The 14,937-nt window shown below is 45.9% G+C and overlaps 1 protein-coding gene and 1 non-coding gene across 2 annotated transcripts in view; both read right to left on the bottom strand.

The window, feature by feature from the left end:
* Positions 1–10,127, bottom strand: part of GRB2 (growth factor receptor bound protein 2) — an 87,492-nt gene extending 77,365 nt beyond the window's left edge. Inside the window, exon 1 of the mRNA XM_004040999.5 lies at positions 9,830–10,127. The gene's annotated coding sequence lies outside the window, so the exon portion shown is untranslated. The remainder of the gene's footprint in view (positions 1–9,829) is intronic.
* Positions 10,128–13,428: 3,301 nt separating this feature from the next.
* LOC115934782 (U6 spliceosomal RNA) lies at positions 13,429–13,531 on the bottom strand. The gene has a single exon (XR_004070535.3). It is a non-coding gene; the product is annotated as a U6 spliceosomal RNA (small nuclear RNA).
* Between the last annotated feature and the right edge of the window lie 1,406 nt (positions 13,532–14,937).

Genomic DNA, 14,937 nt, shown 5'->3' with positions numbered 1-14,937 from the left:
AAAGAGTCCCAGCAAATATTAAAAAATACAGAGGTTGATCTGCGAATATTTATACTTGTGTATCCTTAAATGCCCTTCACTTACACTCTCTGTAGTTATTTTGATCAAACTAATCCATGTACATAATTTTAAAAGTCAGAGTATTAAAAGGCTTATGAAAAAGAGCAGCTCCCTACCAACACCCACAGGCGATCACTCTCGATTTTGTTTTTTGCTTTCTCTTTGTATTTACTTAGAGTATTTTTCTTTTTTTAAATTTTGTGGTCAATGCACAAAATGGATAGAGTATTTCTAAAGAATGTGCTTTTACTGCTTTCTTAGTTTATTCCAGCCATTATCTATTGCCTGAAAGGTGAAGATTTAGTTTCCCCCTGACCTATACCAGTAATATCACATATTCTGGTTTAATCAGTAGTATGTTATGAAATACTACTCACTGATAATTTAAATAATGCACTAAAACCAATCATACTTTTTGTTTTTTTTCTTTTTTGAGACAGAGTTCTCTAAGATTGCCCAGGCTAGAGTGCAGTGGCATGATCTCGGCTCATTGCAACCTCCACCTCCCAGGTTCAAGCGATCCTCCTACCTCGGCCTGTAGCTGGGACTACAGGCACGTGCCAACAAGCCTGGCTACTTTTTATATTTTTAGTAGAGACGGGATTTCACCATGTTGGCCAGGCTGGTCTTGAACTCCTGGCCTCAAGTGATCCGCCCACTTTGGCCTCCCCAAGTGCTGGGATTACAGGCATCGGCCCCTGTGCCTGACCCAATCATACTTTTTTGTACAATCCTTCGATTTTTCCCAGCATTAGCAACTGCTTAATGTTCTATTTTTTACTTGCCTAGTTCCCTGTGTATCTACTTTTACTTTTTCTTTTCTCTTTTTTTTTGAGACAGGGTCTTGCTCTGTTGTCCAGGCACGAGTGCAGTGGCATGGTCATGGCTTACTGCATCCTTGATCTCCTTGGCTCAAGTAATCCTCATGCCTCAGCTTCCCAAGTAGCTGGAACTACAGGTGTGGGCCACTATGCCCGGCTACTTTTTCTATTTTTTGTACAGACAGGGTCTCACTATGTGAGACCAGTCCAGTATAGCTTAGTGTTGAATTTGCATGGTCTCTAGAGGCAGGCCCCTCACACTAACTGCTACAATTTTGGGCAAACTTTTGAAACAAGCTCCAGTTTCGTCATCTGTAAAATGAGAATAATATCTACCTTTTAAGACCCAGGCTGGTCTCAAACTCCTGGCCTCAAGCAATCTGCCTGCCTCGGCCTCCCAAAGTGCTAGGAATACAGGGGAGAGTGAGCCACCACGCCCAGCCCTATTTTTACTTTTAATGAATGCTCCAAAATCTCTCCTACTATCAAGATTTTCCTCAGCCTATTTATTTTAACTGGTCTCTAATGCTGAGACTATGTATTAGTGATAGGAAGCTGAAGAATACTTACAATGATAGGAAAAGAATAAGGAGTTTTATTTTTGAAAAACAGAAATCAGATAGAAATGAAAAGCCCTGTCACTTTCAAGGTGCTATGTAGTACGACCAGCCATAAGCTTCTGTGTCATTCGGGATTTAAGACAGCTGCAATGTTACTCAACAGCAGTACAAAAACCAAGACAGTTCTCAATACCTGCTTTCCTGCTGCTACTCAGCTCATCTGCTGAAAGCTTAAAAAGAATAACCTTCTTGAAAGTCGTGTTTTGAGTAACTATTGCTCTGTGAGATGCAGAGTTTGACAGAAAATTAAATCCCTACTTCCATGGCTGTGCTGAGTAAAAAAACAGAAAACTCAAAGAGGAAAGCTTATTAGGTTATCCACCCAAAAGAGCATATTCGCTAAAGGAATTCCAAAGGGTGTGTTTCAGTAAAGACAAAAAAAAATCTAACACATACACAACACTAATTACTAAAAGGAAGAAATCTGAAAGCAGACACAATGTATAATGATTTTAACAGAGTAGATGTTGCTGTTCACTTCCCAAGAAAATGGAGTATAGTGTACTAAACACTGAAGCCTAATGAGAGTAACCTCGAAACTTACCAGCCTATCCCAAGCAGTGAATTTTAAGAAAGTACAGCTTTAATCATTCATTTCAAACAATGTCTACTGTATCCAAAAAAACTACTATCCTAAAGGTATTTGCAAGATTTTTTTCTTTCTTCCATTTAACTCTCTTCTTCCCAAAATTCACAGAAAATAAAATACATGACAACAGTCCAGTATAGCTTAGTGTTGAATCTTCATGGTCTCTAGAGGCAGGCCCTTCACACTTTCAGCTACAGTTGTGGGCAAAGTTGTGAAACAAGCTCCAGTTTTCTCATCTGTAAAATGAGAATATCTACCTTTTAAGATCCACTGAGGATTAAATTAGACAACATATATAACACACATTAAGTGCTTTGGATAGAGCCCGACATGTAATAATCACTCAAAATTTATTTATTTATTTATTTATTTTTTTTTTTTTATTTTTTGAGACAGCATCTAGCTCTGTCGCCCAGGCTGGACTGCAGTGTCACGATCTCAGGTCACTGCAACCTCCGCCTCCTAGGATCAAGCAATTCTCCTGCCTCGACCTCCCAAGTAGCTGGGACTACAGGTGCGCGCCACCAAGCCTGGCTAACTTTTGCATTTTTAGTAGAGATGGGGTTTCGCCATGTTGGCCAGGCTGGTCTCAAACTCCCACCTCAGCCTCCCAAAGTGCTGGGATTACAGGCATGAGCCACTGCACCCAGCCTTCAAAAGAAATTTAAAATGTTACTCTATTTAAAACATATGAAAAGAAATGCAAATTAAAACAATCAGAGTTCTTTCATATACTAATTGGCAAATTTTAAAAATATTTATAATATCCAATCTGCAACACTTTGAGTAAACACACTTTTATTTATTTATTTATTTTTCAGAAAGGGTCTCACTCTGTAGCAAAGGCTGGAGGGCAGTGGCGTGATCTTGGCTTACTGCAACCTCCGCCTCCTGGGCTCAAGGGATCCTCTCACCTCAGCCTCCTTAGTGGGGACTACAGGCACCAGCCACCATAGCCTACTCATTTTTTTTTTGTAGAGATGGGGTCTCCCTATGCTGCCCAGGCTGGTCTCAAACTCCTAAGCTCAACAGATCTGCCTGCCTTGGCCTCCCAAAATGCTGGGATTACAGGTATGAGCCACCGCACCAGGCACAAAGACTTTTTACCCTACCCGGTGTCCACTGATTCAACATTTTGAGAAGCTACTAACTGACAATGTGGCTTGGTGTTACATTATAATAATAAAATCACCACAGAACCCACACTACAGCAAGGAATTAATGAGCTCAGCTCAATCTTTTTGGTGAGTTCTTTGGTAATCTATTGACAACTTTTATTTATTTTTATTTATTTTTTGGAGACAGAGTCTTGCTCTATCCCTCAGGCTGGAGTGCAGTGGTGTGAGCTCCGCTCACTGCAACCTCCACCTCCTGGGTTCAAGCGATTCTCCTGCCTCAGCCTCGCAAGTAGCTGGGATTACAGGTGCCTGTAACCATGACCAGCTGATTTTTCTATTTTTAATAGAGACAGGATTTCGCCATGTTGCCCAGGATGGTCTTGAACTCCCGACCTCAGGTGATCCGCCCACTTTGCCCTCCCAAAGTTCTGGGATTACAGGCGTGAGCCACTGCGCCCAGCCTATTTACTTTTATTATTTGAGACAGAGTCTCGCTCTATTGCCCAGGCTGAAGTGCAGTGGAGCAATCACGGTTCACTTCAGCCTCAAACTCCTTGGCTCAAGCCATCCTCCTGCCTTAGCCTCCCAAGTAGCTGGGACTACAGGTGCACACCACCATGCCTGGCTAATTTTTGTGTGTGTGTGTGTGTGTGTGTGGTGACCAGGTCTCACCATGTTGCCCAAGCTGATCTCAAACTCCTGGACTCACGTGATCCTCCCCATCTCAGCCTTTCCAAGTGCTGGGATTACAGGGGTGAGCCACCACACCTGGCCTTGACAATCTTGTTTTTCTTTTTCTTTTTTTTTTTTTTTTTTGAGATGGAGTCTCGCTTTGTCACCCAGGCTGGGATGCAGTGGCACGATCTTGGCTCACCACAACCTCTGTCTCCTGGATTCAAGCCATTCTCCTGCCTCGGCCTCCCAAGTAGCTGGGATTACATGCCCCCACCACCACGACTGGCTAACTTTTGTATTTTTAGTAGAGGCAGGGTTTCACCATGTTGGTCAGGCTGGTCTTGAACTCCTGACCTCGTGATCCACCCGCCTTGGCCTCCCAAAGTGCTGGGATTACAGGCTGTGAGCCACCGCGCCCAACCAACAATTATTTATTTTTTTGAGACAGAGTCTCGCTCTGTCGCCCAGGCTGGTGTAGTGACGCAATCTTGGCTCGCTGCAAGCTCTGCCTCCCAGGTTCATGACATTCTCTCCTGCCTTAGCCTCCCGAGTGTGGCTGGGACTATAGGTGCCCGCCACCACACCCGGCTAATTTTTCTGTATTTTTAGTAGAGACGTGGTTTCACCATGTTAGCCAGGATGGTCTCGATCTCCTGACCTCGTGATCCGCCCGCCTCAGCCTCCCAAAGTGCTGGGATTACAGGCATGAGCCACCGTGCCCGGCCCTGACCGACAATTTTGAAATATTAATACATACTCTTTTTTTTTTGAGACAGGGTCTTGCTCTGTCACCCAGTCTGGAGTGCAGTGGGTGCCATCTTGGCTCACTGCAGCCTTGACCTCCCAGGCTCAGGCCATCCTCCCGCCTCAGCTTCCCAAGTAGCTGGGACTACAGGTGTGTGCCACCACACCTGGCTAATTTTTCTAAATACATACTCCTTTTTTTGAGATGGAGTCTTGCTCTGTCACCCAGGCTGAAGTGCAATGGCACGATCTCAGCTCACTGCAATCTCCGCCTCCTGAGTTCCAGCAATTCCCCTGCCTCAGCCTCCCAAGTAGCTGGGACTATAGGCGTGCACCACCATGCCTGGCTAATTTTTGTACTGTTAGTAGAGACGGGCTTTCACTAGGTTGGCCAGGCTGGTCTCGAACTCCTGACTTCAGGCAATCCACCGGCCTTGGCCTCCCAAAGTGCTGGGATTACATGCATACCACCATACCCAGCCTCATGCTCCTTTTTTCTTTTTGAGACGGAGTCTCGCTCTGTTGCCCAGGCTGGAATGCAGTGGTGTGATCTCATCTCACTGTAACCTCCACCTCCTGGGTTCAAGCGATTCTCCTTGCCTCAGCCTCCCAAGTAGCTGGGATTCCAGGCGTGTCACCACCACCTAATTTTTGAATTTTCTTTTTTTGTGTGTTTGTGTGTGTTTTTAATGTTTGTATTTTCAAATAAAGACGAGGTTTCACCATGTTGGCCAGGCTGGTCTCCAACCTCAAGTGATCCGCCCACCTCGGCCTCCCAAAGTTCCAGGGTGACAGGCGTGAGCTACTGTGCCTGACCAATACATACTCTTGACCAAGCAATTCCACTTCCCAGATTTATCTCACTGAAACAATGAGACAAAATACAATGTGCAACATACACATATACACCCACACCCTTGATCAATATCCATGAGCTTGTGTATGCAGTATCTACATAAATACCAGGATATATCAATTTTTTTTTTTTTTTTTTGAGACGGAGTCTTGCTCTGTCGCCCAGGCTAGAGTGCAGTGGTATGATCTCTGCTCAAAGCAACCTCCACCTCCCGGGTTCAAGCCATTCTCCTCAAATTTTTAAAGCTGCAGAAAAATTATAGTTTATCCTATTTCTGTAAGGCAAAATAATACATCAGTATGTGCTTAAAAAAAAAGGCTAACAATGGTTATCTCTGCTAGCGAGATCACAGAACACTTTTACTTTCTGCATGATACACCTCAATTGTATTTTCATTATTTTTACAATAGGCATGTGTTACTTTTGTAGTTACAACACAAACCAAAAAGCTTACTGACGCTCTGGAGTTAGACTTGGATTCAAATGTCACTTTCCACTTACTAATGAGGGGACACTGGAGAAGTAACTTATATTCTGTAATCCCTAGTATCCCTTAACTGGAAAATGGGAATAATAACAGCCAACTACCTTATAAAGTCATTTTGATAATTAAAAGAGATAATGGTTGTAAACTGCTTGGCAGAAGTCTCTGGCTCTCTCCAAAAGACTGAGCTAACTAATTATCCACTATAGTGTGGGCTGTGATGATTTTATTATTATAATCTAGTATAAGCCAGAGACCTTAACTAGTATTTTCAGTCTCTTTTCAAATACTAGCCTACATGTTCTAAGAGTAAATGTGGAGCTTCCATCTGCATAGGCAGATATCCTGATGAAACCATCATCAGTTGAAAATATTGTTACATGGAAATGCATTTTAATACACCTAACCTACCAAACACCACAGCTTAGCCTAGCCTACCTTACCTTAAATGTGCTCCAAACACATTAGCCTACAGCTGAGCAAAATCATCTAACACAAAGCCCATTTTATAACAAAGTGATGAATATCTCCTGTAATTTACTGACTATGGTACTGAGAGTGAAAAACAAAACAGTTATATGGGTACTGGAAGTATAGTTTTTACTGAGTGCTATTGCTTTCACACCACTGTAAAGCTGAAAAATCTTTAGTCTGAGTCTACAGACTCAGAAGAATTCTCTGGTAAGCAAATTAATGACCCTATTAAGTATAAATTTCAAGTTAAATCACTCCACATCACAGTATTAAGAATGCTAAAAAATTTACACATGTAAAAGTGAATCATGCTTATAGTCACTCATTCCATTAGGCTATTCTAAATACTGACTTTGTGTATACACAGAAAAATGTAATTTTAAGTTGAATTACTTAAAGCCACACAGCAGTCTTATTATTTATGGCTGCATTTGGTAACAACAGTTTTGATCCTTAGACCATCTGTATCAAAATCCACCCATTCAGAGACTGATTCACTGTGGGGTACATCCTGGAGTTCTACCAGAACCTAATTTTAAAAAGATCTCCCAGTGATTTTTATGGATACTAAATTTTAAATAACTGCTATACCATAAGGATGCCTTAACCAGATTTTAAAATTTGCATTCCAGATAATGCACTAAAATGTCCTTGCATGAAATGAAAATAATGCATATTGGCCGGGCGCGGTGGCTCACGCCTGTAATCCCAGCACTTTGGGAGGCTGAGGTGAGTGGATCACCTGAGGTCGGGAGTTCCAGACCAGCCTGACCAACATGGAGAAACCCTGTCTCTACTAAAAATACACAATTAGCCAGGCGTGGTGGTGCATGCCTGTGATCCCAGCTACTAGGGAGGCTGAGGCAGAAGAACTGCCCGAACCCAGGAGGTGGAAGTTGTGGTGACCCGAGATCGTGCCATTGCACTCTAGCCTGGGCAACAAGAGCGAGAATCTGTCTCAAAAAAAAAAAAAAAAAAAGGAAAAAGAAAATAATGCGTATTCACTTAGCACAACTAGGAAAAAGGCAACTTTGACCAAAAAAAAAAAAAATATATATATATATATATAAATATATATATATACAGACTCTCAAAAGCCATTCAGTAATGGTGGAGAGTTCCTCTGAATTAAGCAAGTATTAATTTCTCTCCGGAGGGCATGGTGACTCTCTATTCTGTATTACTTCATTTCTCCAAAATCCATTCCTCTTCTGTTATATGTGTAACAATTAGAACTCTGATGGACAACATGCAACATGATAACAGCAATTACTGAGAAGAATCTCTAAGTACCATCAACCAGTAGTATTTAAAACCCAGCAAGCCTCTCAAATCTGAATAACTTGCTGACGAAGTAAAGTGCCTCAAACATTTAAACGTTTGAGTTCAGGCCGGGCGCAGTGGCTCATGTCTGTAATCCCAAGGCTGAGATGGGCAGATCACTTGAGGTCAGAAATTCGAGACCAGCCTGGCCAACATGGTGAAACTCTGTCTTTACAAAAATACAAAAATTAGCCAGGCGTGGTGGTGAGCACCTGTAATCCCAGCTACTCGGGAGTGCGAGGCAGGAGAATCGCTTGAACCCAGGAGGTGGAAGCTGCAGTGAGCCGAGATCGCACCACTGCACTCCAGCCTGGGCGACAGAGCGAGACTCCGTCTCAAAAAAATAAAATAAATAAATAAATGCTTGTGTTTAGTAGAAGAAAGCTGATTATAAGAATTAACTCTGGCCGGGTGCTGTGGCTCACGCCTGTAATCCCAACACTTTGGGAGGCCGAGGCGGGTGGATTACCTGAGGTCAGGAGTTCAAGACCAGCCTGGGCAACACAGTGAAACCCCATCTCTACTAAAAATACAAAATTCGCTGGACGTGGTGGTGGGCGCCTGTAATCCCAGCTACTCGGGAGGCTGAGGCAGGAGAATCGCTTGAACCCAGGAGGCAGAGTTGCAGTGAGCCGATATAGCACCATTGCACTCCAGCCTGGGGAAAAAGAGCAAAACTCTGCCTAAAAAAAAAAAAGTCACTGAGCTGACCCAATCTTCCTATTATAAAGACATACTAGAAGAAAACATAAGCAGGCACAGAAGCATAATCTTAAAAGAAAAAGAGTAAAAGACAAAAATAATACAAGCAAACCACACTTGTGACCTAGTGGCAGGACTGATTTCTTAGGGATGAATTCAATCTTTTGAGCCTCCCCGTTCTCAGAGAGGGGACTTCAGCCTCCCACGGCTCTCTAGCAACCCTTCTGGCTGACTGCAGGGAACGCAGGGGACGCGCAAAAGTAAAGGAACGAAAGCAAGGAAAGAGAGTCTCTTCCCGAGAAAAAAGACGGAATCTTGAAATGAGAGAAAACGAACAGCACGAAAGGGAAGAAACCTCGAAAAACTACGCCAGAGTGGGGACTACAAGGAGGAAGGGGAAGTACATTAGAAAAAAAGGGGGGGGGTGGGGGGAGGAAGGGGCAAATGACTTGCATTACACAAGCATTTCGTGTCCCTAGTGGAAAGGACAGAAGCAGATAGAGAAGGAAGGAAATAACTGGAGAAAGAGGAGTAAGAAAGCCAAAATAGCCTAATGCTAATTTCTCTCATGTGTCTGACATTTCGGAAAGTCAACAGCATCAAAAAGAGACAGACCTCAAGTGCACTTCAGTCCCCTGCAAACTGCACTTTCACAGCGTTTGAAGCCAGCCTTGAAAAACTTTCTAAACAAGCCATAACTCATGTGTGGCTTACAATCATAGAGAGGGCGCGCTGCAAATGAAAATTACCACCGCCCGCTCTCGCCGCAATCCTTCCTCGGTGCAGTCCAACCTGCTACTGCTGAATTTTTCTTGACAAATATTTTTCAAATAGTTTTTTTTTTTTAAGTGTCAGAATAAAGGTATCTCCCCCGGCTCCAGCAGCAAACGTTCTACCCCAAAGTGGATTCCCGCACAAAATTAAGCCCAAAGACGCCAGGAGATGGTGACGTGGTTGCCGTGCAGGTCGAAGGCACATCAATCACCGCAGCTGCAGCCCACACCAGTCCCCCGCCGCCAGGCTCGGGTAGACTGACTCAGTCGGCGTTCGGCCCGCCTGGGCTTCCCGGGCCCCTTCCGTACAAACCCTCCCGATGAAGGCAGGCGACCTCGCCAGAGAACCCCGACCTCTTCCCCCGGACTGCCCAGAGCCAAGAGCCGGAGGAGGACGGTCCCCAGGAAGGAAGCGCCCCAAAAGGAGAAACGTAGAGTCCGGAGCCCCGGGGATTGCGCTCCACGTCCCAAGCCTCGCCGCCCCGACGCGAACCCCGGGGCCGGTCCCGGTTCCCCCGGGGCCCACTCCCGCTGTAGAGCCGAGAGGAAAAGGCACCAGAGAGGCGCCGAGCGCAGCCTCCCGTACTCACCGTGGCGCAGCTGCTCCGCTCAGCGTCCGGCCCGCCCCTCCACAACCCTGCGAGCGGCCGGCGACCCCAAGGCTGCTCTGCGAGGGCAGCGCTTGCTCCCGCCGCCGTCACCGCCACAGGCACAGACTCTGCCACAGCCGCTGCCGCCGCCACCCGGTCGCCGAAGCAGCAATGCCTTCTGGCTTCCGCTCCCCGTCGGTGTCCCGCGAGAACTTCTCCACGAGGCCCCGCCCCGCCCCGCCCCCGCGAGACTTCCCCCGGCGGAAAAGACCCAGAGCGCAAGCGCTCCTCCTCAGCCGGGCCCCCGCAGGTAGGGAACCAGCTAGGTGTCAGGGCGCATGCGCCAGGCCTCCCCGCAGCAGGTGGCCTCGGCACGGCTCCGCCCCCGGGTCGCCGTAACCCTCTCGGTGCCAGAGCGGGTAAATGACAGCTTAGCCCTGAAGGACTCTTCCCCCGTCTAATCACTTTCTTTTCCTCTTCTACCAAACCTAGGCAGTTGGATGGGTAGGGGCTGGGGGGAGGAAGAGATCTTCCAGAATGAAGCACTCCAAATAGAGGACCAGGTCTTAAAATGTTTGAGAATCCGGTCCGTACAAACTCTGCTGTGTTGAATGATTGGTGAGTTTGTTTGCTCATTGATTGAATCACTGCAGAGTTTGTACGGACCGGATTCTCAAATATAGGCCGAACACTGTGCTGGGTATAGAACAGAAATCTTGGCCCTTAAGGAATTCACGGTCTAGGAAGTAGAAGAAAAATAAACAAATAATGCCATAAGTACTGTTATAATTATTTGGAGTTTGCTGAGGAAGCTGAAAAAATGGAGGGGGTACTGCTACACTGCCCATTGCAGAAGAGCCTTCACAGATGTGATGCGGCGACGTCTGAGCTGAGTCTTGGAGGATGAGTAGGAATTTGCCAGGCAGAGAAGCCAGAGTAAGGGCATTTCAGGGAAAGGGAATGGCACGTAAGTACAGAGGCTAAGTACAGAGGAACGGAGGCGTGAGAGAGAAAGTCGTGTTCTGTGCAGTGCTAAGTAGTTCAATTCCTGTATGAGGCCGGTGAGTACGGGGGAGTGGCAGAAGATGAGGCTTGGAGAAATAATTCTTATTTTTCAGTTCCCAAAGCTCTTCCAAGTAAAGGACAGAACACAACACACCTAGTGTTACTGTGCCTTCTGGAAGCCAACAAAATAGCGCTGAGGTGAGAATAACCAAGCATCTGATTCTATAGAGAAAACAAGCCCATTGAAACACAGAAAATGAATTGTGCTTTCACCAAGTATTTATTGAGCATCACCTGTGTGCAAGGGGCTCTGCAGGGTCAAAGACCAACCAGATGAAGCCCCTGCTTTCAGTGCTTTGTAATCTAGAGTTGCCTAATCTGTAAGACAAGCAGTTGGCCCCAAGTGCCACTGAACTACACATAGGGATGGCTGAGGAGGGAGCCAGTACTTGGTGCTGAGCTAATCAAGAAGGATTTGGTTTGAACGGCAAAGTGAAAGCAGGGAGGAAAGAGGGAAGAGTAATGGAATCAGCCTTTTTTTTTTTTTTTTTTTTTTGAGACGGAGTTTTGCTCTTGTTGCCCAGGCTGGAGTGCAATGGTGCGCGATCTTGGCTCACCGCAAGCTCCGCCTCCCGGGTTCAAGGGATTCTCCTGCCTCAGCCTCCCGAGTAGCTGGGATTACAGGCATGTGCCACCACACCCAGCTAATTTTGTATTTCTAGTAGAGATGGGGTTTCTCCATGTTGGTCAGTCTGGTCTCAAACTCCTGACCTCAGGTGATCCGCCCACCTTGGCGTCCCAAAATGCTGGGATTACAGGCGTGAGCCACCACGCCTGTTTTTTTGTGTTTTTTTTGTTTGTTTGTTTGTTTTGAGACTTGCACTGTTGCCCAGGCTGGAGTGGAGTGCAGTGGCATGATTTTGGCTCACTGCAACTTCCACCTCCTGGGTTCAAGCATTCTGTCACCTCAGCCTCTCAAGTAACTGAGATTACAGCAGCCTGCCACCACACCCAGCTAATTTTTGTATTTTTAATAGAGACAGGGTTTCGCCATGTTGGCCAGGCTGGTCTCGAACTCCTGACCTCAGGTGATCCACCTGCCTCAGCCTCTCAAAGTGCTGGGATTACAGATGTGAGCCAACACTCCTGGCCATCAACCAATGTTTTTGATTAGTCCAAGCCCCAGTAATTGGGGGGAAGAGTGATGAGAGAGAGGGGCCAAAATGCAAAATGCATGGCTTAGGTGTCATAGTCAAGTAATGGGCAACCTCTGAAGGTTTCTGAGCAGGAGGTGTCTGATATGAGGTGAAAATAAGAAAAGGACCCTCTATTTACCACTTGATGCATACTTAAGTCATAGCGCCTCCACAGGGTGGGTAATATCCCCATTTTACAGACTTGGAAACTAAGCCTTAGAGAGGTTAGTAATTTACCCAAGGAAGCCAAAATATAGTAGACCTAAGATTTGGACTAAGGCCTGTCTTGTTCTAAAATCCACATTTTTTTCCCGCACTATGCCACTTTGTTCTAAAATAGCAGCCAGAAAAAAATAGAAATGGAAGGGAGGGACTTAGCTGCTAAGCAGAGAGGAAGACGTGAGGGAAGAATTGCAGTTTTTTGTTTTGAGTGGGCCTGGATAACAGGGAGAACACAGAAATTTGCCAGTCAAAAGGCATAGCTGACTGGAGGGGGCAGGCACAGAGAACAGGGAAGGGCAGGTGAGGAGACGATTGTAGGGGTGAAGGGAATTTTTCCCTTCCACTCTGACAGTTTGAGTCTGCTGAAATAAACTGGCAATAGATTAACAGAAGAAAGCACATACAAATTTACTGACATGCAGTGTGCATGGTTACCATACAGAATATGAGACTCAGAGAAGAGCCAGGTGGCTGAAGCTTAAAGAGCACCATCTTTGCAGAGGAGAGGGAGATGAGCGGAGGTCAGCAATACTGAAAGGTAGTCAATTATTTTTAGGGAAAAGGAATGAGCCCAAACAATGCCTGGGACAAAGTTCCTCTGAGCTCTGGGAGCTGGAGGTTGTGACAAATTTCAGGAAGGTGAGGTGCAGGACTTCACTGTAAATAAAGGTTGTCTTACTATGCAGATAAAGTCTCCTAAATAATCTCAGCTGTCCTCAGGAGAATAGATGAAAAGTCTGTTTGGATGTGGTGACAACTTTTAGTCTTTTCTCTTCTCTGGTAGTTAATATTTCCTGGTTATTTGACGAGAGTCCTAGGGAGGAAATTTTAAGACAATCGCATCTATTTTTTTTCTTTTCTTTTTTTTTTTTTTTTTTTTTTTGAGATGTAGTTTCGCTCTTGTTGCCCAGGCTGGAGTGCAATGGCGTGATCTCAGCTCACCGAAACCTCCACCTCCCAGGTTCAAGTGATGCTCCTGCCTCAGCCTCCCGAGTAGCTGGGATTACAGGCATGCACCACCACGCCCGGCTAATTTTGTATGTTTAGCAGAGATGGGGCTTTTCCCTGTTGGTCAGGCTGGTCTCGAACTCCCGACCTCAGGTGATCCGCCCGCCTCGGCCTCCCAAAGTGCTGGGATTACAGGCGTGAGCCACCACACCTGCTCTTTTTCTTTTTTTTTTAATGGATCCCGTCACCAATTTGCATGTCTTCTTGCTCAGGGGCTATGCTAATCTCTGTATCATTCCAATTTTAGTATATGTGCTGCCAAAGCAAGTACACAATTGAATTTCTTTTGGTTTCTCAGTCAGCTAAGGGAACTTTCAGACAGCCCCTGCATGCACGTGGGGTGGTGAAACAAAACTTTAAAAAGTCCTTGGTTCTGAGGCAGCTTGTAAGTCCTTCCAATTTCCTTTCATTCAAAAGTGCTCAGAATGCCAGAGGAGCATACTTTGGGGTATCATTCTCTGAGCCCCAACATGATGATGACTCATTTTTGGAAATGCAGAATTCAGCATTCCAGGAGACATGCAGGTGGAAATATTCAGTATGCTGTTGAAAAGCTTGACAAGCTGGGCGCAGCGTTCTCTCCCATAATCCCAGCACTTTGGGAGGCTGAGGCAGGTGGATCACTTGAAGTCAGGAGTTTGAGACCAGCCTAGCCAACATGGTGAAACCTCATCTCTACTAAAAATGCAAAAATTAGCCGGGCGTGGTGGCACATGCTTGTAACCCCAGCTACTCAGGAGGCTGAGGCAGGAGAATTGCTTGAACCCAGGAGGTGGAGGTTGCAGTAAGCAAAGATCATGCCACTGCACTCCAACCTGGGTGACAGAACCAGACTCCATCTCAAAAAAAAGAAATAAAAGAAAAGCTTAATGTATTCATTCATTCTCTTTGCCAACATTAACTAAGCATCTATTCTCTTTGTTTTTTTTTTGTTTTTGAGACAGGGTCTCACTCTTGTCACCCAGGCTGGAGTGCAGTGGCGCAACCTCAGCTCACTGCAGCCTTGACTTCCCAGGCTCAGGTAATTCTCCCATCTGAGTCTCCCAAGTAGCCAGAACTACAGGCACGTGCCACCACGCCCAGCTAATTTTTTGTGTTATGTAAGTATGTATGTATGTACGTATGTATGTATGTATATATTGAGACAGGGTCTCACTCTGTTGCCCTGGCTGGAGTGCAGTGGCACGATCAGGGCTCACTGCAGCCTCAACCTCCTGGGCAAGAGATCCTCCTGCCTCAGCCCCCCAGTACCTGGGACAACAGTCATGCACCACCACGCTTGGCTAAATGTTTGTGTTTTTAGTAGAGATGGGTATCATCATGTTGGTTAGGTTGGTCTCAAACTCCTGGGCTCAGGCAATCTGCCCGCCTTAGCCTCCCAAAGTGCTAAGATTACAAGCGTGAGCCACCACGCCCAGCCTAGAGCATCTACTCTCTAGAGAGGAGGACAACCCTCCACAGAGTCTGCAGCCTGAAGGGGAAGACATGTCTCTGAGAATTTGACCAGGATAGTGCTGGTGGCTTTGGAAGCATACAGCAGGGGACCGGACCTCATCCACTATGAGGGAAGGCAGAGGAAGTGGGCTTTAAGCTGAGACCCTGCTTAGCCTGAGAGGAAGAAAGGATACAGCAAGTGTGAAGGCCAGACAGTAAGCGAGGATGTAAGGAAGCCAATAG

This window comes from Gorilla gorilla, chromosome 4 (assembly GCF_029281585.2).
Source record: "Gorilla gorilla gorilla isolate KB3781 chromosome 4, NHGRI_mGorGor1-v2.1_pri, whole genome shotgun sequence".
Classification (NCBI taxonomy): Eukaryota; Metazoa; Chordata; class Mammalia; order Primates; family Hominidae; genus Gorilla; species Gorilla gorilla.
Note: the sequence above shows the minus strand (reverse complement) of the source record. Positions and strands in the feature narration are given on the sequence as shown.